Below are 12,555 nucleotides of genomic sequence, written 5' to 3'. Positions count from 1 at the left end.
CTGATTAGATGACACTGTCCCCAAGGTGGGGCTGGGGCGCCGCCAGGAGGCCAAGGAGCCAACTTCCGGTCTGCGCTGAGCTTCAGGAGGTGGGGCCTGGGGAAGGGAGACTCCCATTTACCGTCAGCCTACTGTGAATGGGCATTGCCCATCCGTGACCTTGATGGGTCCTCCCCACCTCCTAAGATGGGCAGGATCCCTGCAGCCCTGGATTCAGAAGGTCTTGGATCTCCCCAAAGACGTGCGACGCGTGACCCAGACGTTACGTGGCCCCTACGTGGCCCTGGTCAGCCCGTCCACCCTCTGCTGCAGGACTTTTGGACACGAACATTAAGCAGGACACACGGAGGTTCTGCTGCTAAAGTCTCGGCCCTGCAAGGAGAACTCCTGGTGCTTGGAGCTGCTTGGGTGGTGGGAGTGGGCAGGACTGCGGGTAGGACGTGGGTGTTCCTGCTGTGATGCCTGGTGTCTGGGTGAGGTTCCGTGGCTGTCCTGTGCGGGATTGACTGTTGTCTTACCCCGAGCCCAGGCGGCCCCCAGCCAGGGCCCAGGAGCAGTGACATGTCCCCCGGCTCCTCCGGCCAGGTCTCCAAGGCAGGTGCGCTTTAGCCCAATGAGTGAGCTAAGCGGGTACAGAGGGCAGGAGGGGTCCCCGGCTCCTAGCAGCTCAGAGCCCGGCAGGACAAGCCAGGAGTTCCTGCTCCTACAGCCAGGCCCCAGGCTGTCTGGGTGGGGGTCTGTGGGTGTCTCTGGGTGCCGTGGGACCAGGGGAGCCCTGAGCCCACACAGGGACACCTCATCTCTGGAGTGTCCGCCGAGCTGGAAGAGATCCCGTCTGGACACCCCCAGGGCTCTCTGTGACCACTGACTACCCACTGGGCCAGGCGGCAGGGGCTCCTGTGGGACCTGGAGGCCCACCGGCTCTGGGCCCGGTTTCCACAGCGCAATGGGGCTGCGGCGTCTGCCTCTCTCCCTGCTGCCGAGTTGCTCTGAGGACAAAGGCGGAAAATGGCTAAATATAAGCAGCGCTTTGAGGAAGGAAAAGGCTCTATTCACATGCAGGGGGGGTTATTTCTGCAGAGAAAAGCGGCCCCTGAGGGGGGGGCTCAGGCTCCCTGCGCCTACAGCCTCGCACGTGCCTGTATCTGCAGCTCCGAGGGGAGATGCAGCCCCACCTCACATCCCCACCCGCACTATCCGGGCCACGCCCCAGCACCCCTGCCTGGCTCTCAGGGCCGTGACCCCCCCGGGCTTAGCTCTTCCCAGCTGCCGAGGTTTGCAAGCCCACTTCTGCCTGGTGCTCACAGGGGCCTGAGGGGCGGGTCAGTACAGGGAGCTCAGCAGAGCGAGGAAGGATGGCGCCCAGCAGCCTCGCTTACCCGGAGTCCCTGCACTCAGTGGACAGCCAGCATGAAGGCTCACCTGGGACCAGGGCCAGGGCTGAGAGTGGGACCAGGGCCAGGGCTCAGAGTGGGACCAGGATCAGGGCTGAGAGTGGGACCAGGGTCAGGGCTCAGAGTGTGACCAGGGCCAGGGCTCAGAGTGTGACCAGGATCAGGGCTGAGAGTGTGACCAGGGTCAGGGCTCAGAGTGGGACCAGGGTCAGGGCTCAGAGTGTGACCAGGGTCGGGGCTCAGAGTGTGACCAGGGTCGGGGCTCAGAGTGGGACCAGGGCCGGGGCTCAGAGTGGGACCAGGGTCAGGGCTCAGAGTGTGACCAGGGTAGGGGTTCAGAGTGTGACCAGGGTCAGGGCTCAGAGTGTGACCAGGGTCAGGGCTCAGAGTGTGACCAGGGTCGGGGCTCAGAGTGTGACCAGGGCCAGGGCTGAGAGTGGGACCAGGGTCGGGGCTCAGAGTGTGACCAGGGTCGGGGCTCAGAGTGGGACCAGGGTCGGGGCTCAGAGTGTGACCAGGGTCGGGGCTCAGCCTGTGACCAGGGTCAGGGCTCAGAGTGTGACCAGGGTCGGGGCTCAGAGTGTGACCGGGGCCAGGGCTCAGCCTGTGACCAAGGTGCAGACCGAGTCTGTGGTCAGGGTTGGGCTTCCTCAGCCCTGGTGAGCATCTGGGAGAACACAGCAGAAGCCGGCGTGCCCATCCTGATTAAGCCCAGCTCCTGGCCTCCAGTCCTGACCGCTCTATGGGACCCCGTTTCCATTTAGGAAGGGGCAGCTGTCTCCAGAAGCACCACCAGGCCTGGCCGCTTTGTGCAGATCCTGTAGATGAAGGTTTGGGGTCAGGCTCGGCTCTTGGGGACTCGGTTCCTGACGTCAGAAAGAAGAAGTTATGGTGACTCTGAGTGCCCGGCACTGCCCAGGGTACTGCCGTGTCCCCGGCTGCCATTCCTCAGGGATGTGAGGGCAGTGGGGCCAGGCCGCAGGGGAGCCGGGTCACCTGTACACTGGTGCAGCTGGCCAGCAGCAGGATTGCCCGGGTCTCGGCCGCGGCTCCTACAGGGAAGGAGCTGGTGGAACCTGTAGAAGGAGGTGAGTCCTTGGAATCTGCGGAGCCTCCCCACTCCTCTGTCCTGCTGGACGCCCACGAGCGCAGCATCTGCACCCTCAGGACCTCGTTCCATTCACCGTGGACCTGTCTGTGTGTCTGTGTGGGACGTGAGCTCTCTGGGTCCCCGGGCCTGGTTCAGGACATGGGGAGGGGTTGGGGGAGGGAGCAGGGGCCCCAGGGCAAGGCGGGCCTGTCCTCGGTGGCTCCCTGCTCGAGTCACGAGGCTGGGCCTCAGCAAATAGAACGTTACAGTATCTGGGCAGCAGTCAATGGAGCATTTTTCACGGGCACAAAAATGTAAGAGGCTCAGAGCAAATCAGGTTTTTAGTGTTTTCTGAAAGCCGTGAAATACCGACCCAGAGCCATCGACTTCCACTTGGGAGGCAAGTGGTGGGATCTTCACCTCCGGGCTTCTCCGTGCGTGTGTGCGTGTGTGTCTGTGTGCATCTGCATGTATGTGTGTGCGTGTGTGTGCACGTGTGTGAGGTCCGGAGGGAGGGACAGCACCCGCTCTTGAGCTGCCCGCTCCGCCTCCCCAGGGGCTGCAGTGTGAGGACCCGAGTGTGCCATCCGGGCGGGGCAGGAGAGGGCTGTGCTCCATACGTGTATTTTGCATTCATCGAGCGCTCAGTAGGAGTTTACACCAGAGGACCTCGCTCAATCCTCGCCACAGCCCCATGAAGGAGGTGGTGGTGTGTCCCCATTTTCCAGATGAGAAAACTGACATGGAGAGAGATGAAGGGACTTACCCAGAAGGGGGCAGTGTAGAGGGGCGAGCCTTCTGGGGTTGGAACTGCCAGGGGAGCGCCGCCAAGAAGGCTAGGCGGCCGCCCAAGGTCACAGGGAGGGGCTGTGGTGCCGGGTCCCAGCTTGGGTCTGTGTGACCCTGAGGTCTGTGGGGCGGGGTCTGCACACAGTCGACGCGGCCTGGGCGGTCAGCGGCGCCGTCGTTGGGCTGTGCTCGTGAAGGCGGCTTAGATGGCTGCTCTGTGCTGAGCCTGCCAAAGGGGGCCTGGTCACCTGGGGTCTGGTGACTTTGGGCAGCGCTGCCTGTCCTGCCCCAGCCCGTAAGCACGCCTGCCGGGGGTGCCGGGAGGCTCCCTGAAGGTCGTGTGGCTCCCTAGGGTCTCACGCATGGAAATCTCCCCCGGGGTCCAGCACCCGCCTCCCAGAGCCCCGGGTCAGCGGGCAGATGGGCAGAGCCAGGCGAGCCAGGCCGGAGGCAGAGGGAGGAGTGGAAGGGGACTGCGGCCTTCGTCACGGCCCCGACCTGAGCCTTGGCCGCCTCATCTCGGAAATGGGGTCATCAGCACTGCCCTGGGAGTCCCTGCGGCATCGGTGACGAAGGCCTGGCCGGGCGCCTGGCCCAGAGCGGCCCTGCCCTCCGCGACGGGGCTGTCTCCTCTCACCACTGCCATTGCTATCACAGTGGTATCACTGTTACCGTGAGCCTGCCCGCGTTTATGGAGACGAGGCGCAGCTGGCTTTTTCTCCCTGAGGTACCCAGTGGCCCCTCGCCAGCAGGCCCGTGCCTTGTCCTCCCTGTCACCTCGGGCAGGACACGCACGCACCACTCCCAGCAGCCCAGACGTCAGTAGGCCTCTGTCTGTAGGGCTAGAAGCACCCTAGCCCCTCCCGGTCGGCCCCAGGTGGAAGTCAGACCCAGCCCCGCTCTGAGCAGCTCGCAGCCGGGGCAGAGGCAGGCCCTTGAGGTGCTGAACTGCCAGGAGAAGAGTGGAGGCCGGGAGAGGGGCAGCTGTGCCGGGAGGGCTTCCTTGAGGAGGTGGCTCTGGAGCGAGGTGGGTAGCGGCTCCCCCGTCAGGCACGGAGGCCCTTTGGGCCGAGGGCAGGGCCCAGGTGAAGGCACAGTGTTGCCGTGGGTGGAGCGCTGAGGCAAGAGCCAGGCCCGGCTGGACTGCGTGACCATGTTCAGGAGGCTTCCTGGGGCCACTTGTCAGGAGCGGCGAGCGGTCCCGGCGGGCTCCCCTTCCCTTTGCATGTGGTTGCCCCAGCCCTGGGCACTGCCCTCATGGCTGGGCAGATGGCAACATGAGGGGCACCCCGACCCAGCCGGCCCGTAGGGATCGGGCTGCACCAGGAAAAAGGTGGAAAAAAATAAAAGCATGGGGCTTCCCTGGTGGCGCAGTGGTTGGGAGTCCGCCTGCCGATGCAGGGGACACGGGTTCGTGCCCCGGTCTGGGAAGATCCCACATGCCGCGGAGCAGCTAGACCTGTGAGCCATGGCCGCTGAGCCTGCGCGTCCGGAGCCTGTGCTCCACAACGGGAGAGGCCACAGCAGTGAGAGGCCCGCGTACCGCAAAAAAAAAAAAAAAAAAAAAGCATGAAAGTGCTGGCGGCCAGCACAGAAGGCAGCTTGCCCGTGTGAGGAGCTCGGAAGAGGCTGGTGGACGCGGTGCTGTTTGCCAGTGGCTGGGAGACGGGGCGGGCATGGAGCCTTACAAGTCCCAGCCTGGGATGGCAGAGGGCACAGCTGCCCAGGTCCCCAAGGGGCCACAGCGGTTGGGTCGGCCAGCTCCCTGCTGCAGACCTGTGGAGCCTGGAGCTGGTGGGGTGGCTCTGGAGTCCGATGACCCGGCTGGAGCCCTCTTCGCGGCACTGGGGAGGCCGTGCGTGGAGCCCCGATTCCTCCCCAGTGGGCGTGGGACACTGAGGCCTGTCGGGGTGTTTGGAAGGCTTGGGTGAGGCCACGGGTGCCCTGTGCACACAGCTGGCACACAATCAACGTGCATTCCTCCCTCCCCTGCCCCCTCTCCTAGGAACTGTCCTCAGACTGGCCACTGACCTGCCCCTACCACAGACACCCCAGAAACAGGGGTTCGAGTTCCCCTTCTTACTCCTCAAACCCAGGCCCGGTAACGTCGCTCAGACCCCAGCCTCCAGGCATCAGCCTCCCAGCCTCCTGCGGGCCCAGCTCCCGGAGGAGTGGCCATGGCCCTCTGTCCCTGGGGCAGCCCCCGGCCTTGCCATCCACCTCTCCTTCACCCCCTCCACTCCCCAGCTGGCATTGGCCTCAGGTTTGGCGCTGTGGCTCCTGGCTCTGCGTCAGCCCCTGTCTGGTGGGTCACTTTGCCCCTGCAGTGACCAGTGAAGACACACAGCAGCCCAGGGCTGTCCCGGGGCACAGGGCCCTCAGTGACAGCAGGACAGGAGTGGGGGCCGGCATGCGCACCTGACGGATGTCACCTGAGGCTCACGGGGGCTCATCCGAGGCAGGGGGAAGCGTGAAGCCGGTCCCAGCCCCCATGCGCACCTTGGCCTCGGGGCTCAGGGTCTGCCCTCCCGGGCATCCAGTCCCGTGTCCCCTGTGACCCCCACTCACCAGACAGCAGGAGGCACGAGCTCCCGCAGCCCCGGCCCTTTGCTCTTCCCCAGGACACAGGCAGCAGGGAGGGGCTTAGCGGGGGGTGCCTCCCCACCATGGCAGGGCAGGAGGACACCCCGCCCGAAGCCGAGTGCAGGGGACAGACCTCGTCTGTGCGGTGGGATGGTCCTGGGTCTGAGTCCCCGCCTGCCGCCACCTCCTGGGCGACGGGGACATGTCACCGACTCAATGGAGCTTTGCTATCAGACCCGTGAGGTGGGACAGTCCCTCCCCGACGCAGTGCTGTGAGGACATGGGGGGCTCCTCCAGGGGCCCCGGTCAGAGCCCAGCAAGGCAGGTGAGCACCTGGCCGCTTTCCTCCTCCTGCTTTTCCAGAAGCACGCAGAAGCCAGCAGGCAGGGTCCTGCCTTCAAGGACCCCCCCTCAGACGGGGCTCCAGGCCCCACTTGCAGGGCAGACACCCGGAAGGAGGAAAGAGGGCTTCACGCAGAACCAGGACTTCGGGGAGGCCAGGGGGAGCCCCTGGGGCAAAGCCTACCAAGCGGGAGTTCTGAGCGTCAGCTGTGCTTGGCCCCCCGCCCCCCGACTGTTTCCTACTCAAAGCAAGCGGTTTTGCTTCCGGGTGCTTCTCAGTAATTGCAATATAAATTGCATAATTAAGCTAAACCCACAGAAGAGAATTAAATATTAATTTCTAATAAGCTATTCAGAGAGTGTCACCAGGGAGAAGCCGCAGACAGTGTCTGTGCTGGCGCTCCCCTGCCTGGCCCTCGAGACCTTGCTGCCCCCAGGGTCCCCCTCCCAGGGCAGGACTGACCCACACGCAGCCTCGGTCCAGGAGGCAATGGTCAGTGTGCCAGCCCCGGGGCCTGTCCGGCCCATCAGTGGAGGATGACTCCCCAGGGTCTGGGCTTGGGTCCCCTAGCAACTGAGTTTGCCCATCACCAAGGGAGTGGGCGTGCCATTGGCGGTGTGGTGAGTGAATGAGAAAATGACGTGTCTGAGGGACATTGACAGTGACCTGAGGGATAGGTACCACTCCCCTCAGGATCCTGGTGAGCCAAGCCCAGTCTCTGTGTGGTGTCTGCACCCCAAGAAGGCCTCTCACTCTCACTGAGTGTGTTTGGAGCTGAGCACAGTCATGGCGGGGGTGGTGGGGTGTGATGCCCTATGGCCCCTGTGGTGGCGGCCACCACGAGGACAGGGGGACTGAGGAGGTGGGGCCGGGGCAGGAACGGGAGGTGCCGTGTGCCCACCGCACGGAGGGCCCGGGGGGCGGGCACAGAGAGGGGTTTCCCCAGACAGCCCACCTGTGGCTAGCACAGCCTGTGCTGGGCCCAGGCTCCACACCCTTGGCCAGGCGGAGAGGCCGTCCCTGTCCCTGGTCAGCCACTGGGGAGGACACCTCCGTTCTTCCCGGGCCCAGAGCCCAGCGAAGTCCCCACCATCATTGTGTCGATATTGACTGTCTGGGGCCAGCTCCCGTGCTGCCCTCCGTCCGACTCTCAGTGCCCCGGACAGCGGCCCCGCAGGTCACGGGCGGCCACGCCCTCCCAGGTCCTCCACCCCAGCCAGACTGCCCAGGCCCGTTCTCTGGGCACTTTCTTTGTGAGGGTTCACTGACCATTCCCCTGGCCACTGCATCCGCCTGGGAGTCTGTGTGTCCAGCCAGCGTGTGGCACAGGGCTGCTCGGGGTATCCTTGCTGCCAGAGAGGAGAATAAACATCAACTCGAAAGGGCCCATGCAAACACCTGCCTGTTTTAAAGGCATGGGAACCGCCAGAGGAGTTAGCGGCTCACAGGACACGCAGCTGAGAAAGGCGAGGGTTCGATCCCAGGGCCACCTGGCCGAGGCTGTGTCCTGGGAACACAGGGGCCGTGGGTGGACACAGGGCCCAGGGCGGGGAGGGTCTGCAGAGGAGGGGAGTGATGGGAAGAGGTGGCCCCGGGTGAGGGTCCTCTGAGGGTTGGTGGACAACGTGGGGCAGAAACAGAAACAGGGCTGGGAGGCAGGCCACGGGGGAGGGGCCACCATGGGGGGGTCCCTAGCAAAGGGATGGTGGTGCAGGGGACCCTGACTAGTGGGGTGGGCAAGATTGTGCAAAGCCTGGAAAGACGGCCATTCTCCAGCCCCAAGGCCCTGAGAGCCTGTCTCCAGACACGGTGGCCCCGTTGCTGCCCTTCCTAGAGGCCCCTCGGACCCCCAGCCCAGGCAGGTGCTGGTGCCTGCGGCTCACCCTTTAGGCCTCGCCTTCCCCGCCCCCAGCGCCTTCCAAATCCTGCCAGCGGCTGCCGCCCGTCTGTCGGGGTCCAGAGGTCTCCTGCACAGCATCGTTGTTTAAGTGGTCGTTTAAGTGCCGTACGGCCGAGGCTCAGCCCGCAGAGGAGCGAGCGGGGGGCGGGGCACTTGGGGGGGGGGACTGCTTCTGGAGGAGCCCCCCACTTGCCCTCCTCTGAGACCCCCACCTTGCATGAGGTCATTCATGCAGCTGCAGGTGCCCCCGCAGAGGGCTGGGGTGGGGTCGGCACAGGCTTCCGTGCCCAGACCTCCGGGAAGGGCTGTGAGTTGCGCAGAGTTCCCTGGAGCCACAAAGCCAGCTGGGGCGGAGAGGGGGTGCCAGCTGACTGTCGCCCCATCTCACCAAGGAGGAGACTGAGCTTAGAGGGCGTGGCCTGCAGCGGCTCTCAGGACAGGGTCCCACCCCCCTGCCCCCCGCCCCGCTCAGGAGGAGGTGACAGGCGTGGAGGTAAGGATGGGGTTACAAGAATGGCAGGTGAGGCCTTTAGAGGAGACAGGCCAGGTACAGGCAGGGCCTCTCTGGGGTGGGGCCGAGGCAGGTGCAGCTTCTGCAAGGTGCCAGGTGGTCACTCTCGCGGGCCCGCGTCCGGTGGAGCGTGGGGAGCGATCGCTGCTCCCCGCGGGACTGCCCGCCCCTCTCTGGGACTCAGCATCCCCTTGGGGGGAGGGCGCGGGCAAGCTTCCCCAGCAGGTGAGGGAACCCACGGACGAGCAGCTGGGGGCCGATTCTCCTTGGGGTCCTCAGCTTTGCTGCTGGGCCCTCGACCCTGGCTGGGGGCAGGGGTGCTTGCGGGGAGGAAGGGGAGGGAGCACACCTCCACCAGCCGGGGACGCCCAGGTGGGGATCCTGCTTCCTCAGGGCCTCTGCCGATGAGCCGGGGGCCCACTGGCATCTTCACCTCAGCCATCACAGAGCCCACTGGGCCCCGGATGTGGGGAGCACAGAACTGGCGTCCAGGCTCCTGACCTCGGGCCTGGGGTGAGGCTGGTTGTAACTTTCAGCAGGGTGCTCTGGGGCCTCGTTAAGAGCGTGCCATTTGAGGAGCCAGTGGGTATCCCCGGGAAAAGCTTTCCAGGCCGAGGGAGCAGCGTGCAAACGCCTTGAGGTGGGATGAGACTGGCCAGAGCCGCAGCGGAGCCCAGCGGGCTGGCGGGCGAGCCAGGGTCCCCGGGTCCCTGGGGGCTGGGCTCTGACCCGGACAGCGGTGCCCTGAGCAGCTCTGCTGTTGGAGGAGGCTGCGGGGAGCCGGGGCGGGAGAGAAACGGGGGAGGGAAGGGCGTGCGCCGAGGTGGGGGCGTGGCCGGGAGAGGGGAGCCTGCCGGACTCACCCGTGGATTGGGGTGAGGGAAAGGGGGTCCAGGGTGAGCCTGAGGCTTAGGGGCGGCGGCTCGCCCCCTAGGACCTCTACTTTCTCATCTGTGAAATGGAGACTGGTCATCAGGGCCCACCCTCCCCAGGGCAAGTCTCTGCTGCCTTATGACCTAGCCTCCCGCCCAGCAGAGCAGGGAGGCGAGGCCCCTGCTCTGACAGCCCTGCCGTGGGAGAGCGCTCGGCCCCCCAAGGCGGGTGGCCTGTTGGAGCCCGCATGGCCCCTCGCCCACTGCGGGCTCCCTGGCCTCCTCCCTGCCCGTCGTCGCTGCACCTGAGCCTCGGCTTCCTCGCCGGAGCTCGTGGAGCCTCTCGCTTTGCAGGTTGATGCTGTCACCTGGCCTGCGTGGATGGACCGCAGAGCTTTGCACCTTCCTGCCTCTTGCCATGTGCCACCGCCCTGCCTGTGTGCCGGCCCTGGCTGAGAGCCCTAGTAAACTGCTGTCGTAGCCAGCCGCGGTGGCACTTGTCACCATCTGTCACCTGTCGGTGGGCGGCAGCTTTCCGGCTCTGGGACCCCAGAGATGGAGCCTGGGCCGCGCTGGGGGGTAAGGGTGGCATGGGTTTGTGAGTGTGAGTGCGCGTACGCGTGAGGTGGCGATATGGGCGTGAGATGGGGGAGGCTGGGGACCGGCCTGTGGCCCAGGCCCAGCTGGTGATGCCCCGCCCAGCACCCCACCCCCCGCCCCGCCTGAGGGCTCCCCTGGGGAGGATCCCGCCACCCCATGGGAGGCCAGCGCAGCCGTGGTCCTGCCACTTGCTCCCCAAGGAGTAGCACACAGCTCCCCACCCTGAGCCGCAGGCGGGGGTTGGACTCAGCTCTGGGGCCCCGCTGCTCCCGACGTGATATCATAGCTTCTCTGCTTCCGGGTGCCCGGCCGAGGGGTGGGTACGGAGAAGGGGCGCCTGGGTGGGGAGAGCCTGGCCCGGGCTGCTCTCAGGATCTCCCTCTCCTGCGGGAGTGAGGGCGTGGGGGAGGCATCCCTAAACAGGAGGGGCCGGAGCCAGAGAGGCCACTGGGAGCCGCCTGGCCCCTGCGGGGGGGAGGGCAGGAAGCAGCCCCGCCCGCTGTGCGCTGTGCAGAGCGGGTGCCAGGGAGGCAGACCGACCCCCCTCATTACAGGACTGGGGTCAGCATTGCCCTTCCCAGGCCCCGTAGTGCTCAGGGCCTCGTGAGGGTGAGGGCCGCACACCAGACCCCCAGGGCAGGCGGAGTCCACGGCCTCAAAATTCCAGAAAGGTCTGCAGGTCTGCTTCCCGCTCAGCGGTCCTTCCGCCCTCCAGCGCTGCCGGTCCCTCCCCAGCCCCAGTCTTCTGCTGAGGAACCTCTGAGGCATTCCGGACCCAGGCTGCTTTGTCCCAAAGACTGCTTCAGTTTCCATGATTCTGTGAAGCTCTGAGTTTCCCGACACTCTCTTGCCCAGGGCCTGAGAAATGCGACACCACTGAGGTGCGGGCAGCGGCAGCGGCAAGTGGAGCCGGGCAGACCCCAGGCTGCGGCCGCTTCCTCAGCTTTGCTGCGGCGGCCGCTGGCTGCCCAGGCCCGGGTTGTCTGGAGGAGGTGTCGGCCGCAAATTGGATTTTACGCCTCCCGGCTGCAGGTGTGAGGCCCTCGGGCCCTCGGGAGGCTTGAGGGGCAGCTGGGGACACGGCGCCAGCTGCAGCACGTCTGGCCAGGCTGGGGGTGGGCTTCTGAGGGGAGGGGCTCGGCCAGGGGCAGGGCAAGACTGGATATGGGTTTGCGGGGGCAGGAGATCACCGGTTCAGTTGTCTCCCACCTGGCCAGGAAGCCTGAGTAGCAGACATTGGCTCGGGGTCCCGCGAGTTGAGGTCCCTGGGCTGGAGTTGTGGCCCCATTTTACAGGTGAGGAAATTGAGCCCAGAGGACGTGCTTGCCTGCAGGGTGGGGAGGGAGCTTGGCTGCTGGGAGAACAAGGCCGGGCTGTGCCACGGCTCCCTCCCAGCTGCCTGACCTTGGGGCGTCTGGGGGTTGGCCCCTCCCTGTGCCTGCACGGGCCCCAGCACCCCGTGCTGCCCGGTCAGCACTGCTCGCTGGCGCTGGTGAGAGCAGGTGTTTCAAGGTGAGGAGTTCAGGTGGGCAGGCCGAGGGCAGCACGGGGCCAGGAGGAGGGCGCCCGGGGCAGTGCTGATGCCCGGCCGGATTCTGAGAATCCCCACCCGAGAGTGACGTGTCACAGTGACCTTGAGCTTCTGCCGTCTGGAGCAGCCGCGAGGTCGAGCGCTGCAGCGGCAGCAAGAGGCCCGCCCAGCAGGCGCCCATCTGGTGGCAGCACAGGACGGGCCGGGGTTGACGTGACCAGCAGCATCCATGGTGCACCTCCTGGAACCAGCAGGTCTGGGTGGAAGGACCCCCACTCTGTCCCTCCTTCTCCTGGGAAGGCACAGAGAGGGACCGGGCTTCCCTAAGTCACACAGCATGTTGCAGCAGAGCCGAACTCGGAACCGGTCTCCATGTCTCCAGGCCAGACGTGAGTTATGGGAACCCAGAGGTTGGTCACACTGAACTTACCTTTTGGGGAGAGTGGGGTGATGGAAAGAACACGGCTTTGGCACCGAGTGGGTGGACAAGAGGTGTTTGTGCAACGGGGGGGTCGCATCTCAAGGACCCACATCCCTTCTCTCCCATTTCTCATCCATCCAGGTCTCGACCTCACCCCCCACCACCCCCAGCCATCTCGGCATGCAGCCTGGGTGCTGGAGTCGCACAGCCCAGGGTCGCTTACAGCTCCCTCCCTGTGAGCCTCGGTTTCCCACCTGTAAAATGGGCTGATGAATCCTCCACCAGGAGGCTGACAGGAGCCAGGCCTGCAGAGGGCTGGGGCTCAGATTCCGTCCCGCGCTGGCTATACCTGCACCCTCCTTGCTGCAGGAGCCCCCGAGGGCCCTGCCACGGGGACCCTCTGCCCAGGAGCTGGACTCGGCACTTCAGGGCACCTTGGACCATGAGCCACTGATCTGCAAGAGCCCCCAGCTGAGCCAGCCTCGGGTGGGGGCCACGTGCAAGGAGCCTTTCCGCTCAGG

At 65.6% G+C, this 12,555-nt stretch overlaps 1 protein-coding gene across 3 annotated transcripts in view; it reads left to right on the top strand.

Annotated features, from left to right (window-relative positions):
* Positions 1-12,555, top strand: part of TSNARE1 (t-SNARE domain containing 1) — a 145,895-nt gene that overhangs the window by 117,621 nt on the left and 15,719 nt on the right. The window contains exon 14 of one of the 3 annotated variants that reach the window (XM_060287402.1): positions 9,837-9,928. The exons of the other annotated variants lie outside the window; for them this stretch is intronic. The gene's annotated coding sequence lies outside the window, so the exon portion shown is untranslated. Of the gene's footprint in view, positions 1-9,836; positions 9,929-12,555 lie in introns of those variants that run through there. 3 annotated transcript variants of the gene reach the window in all.

Source organism: Globicephala melas, chromosome 17, assembly GCF_963455315.2.
Source record: "Globicephala melas chromosome 17, mGloMel1.2, whole genome shotgun sequence".
NCBI lineage: Eukaryota > Metazoa > Chordata > Mammalia > Artiodactyla > Delphinidae > Globicephala > Globicephala melas.
The sequence above is the reverse complement of the archived record's forward strand: the minus strand, read 5'-3'. Positions and strand labels throughout refer to the sequence as shown.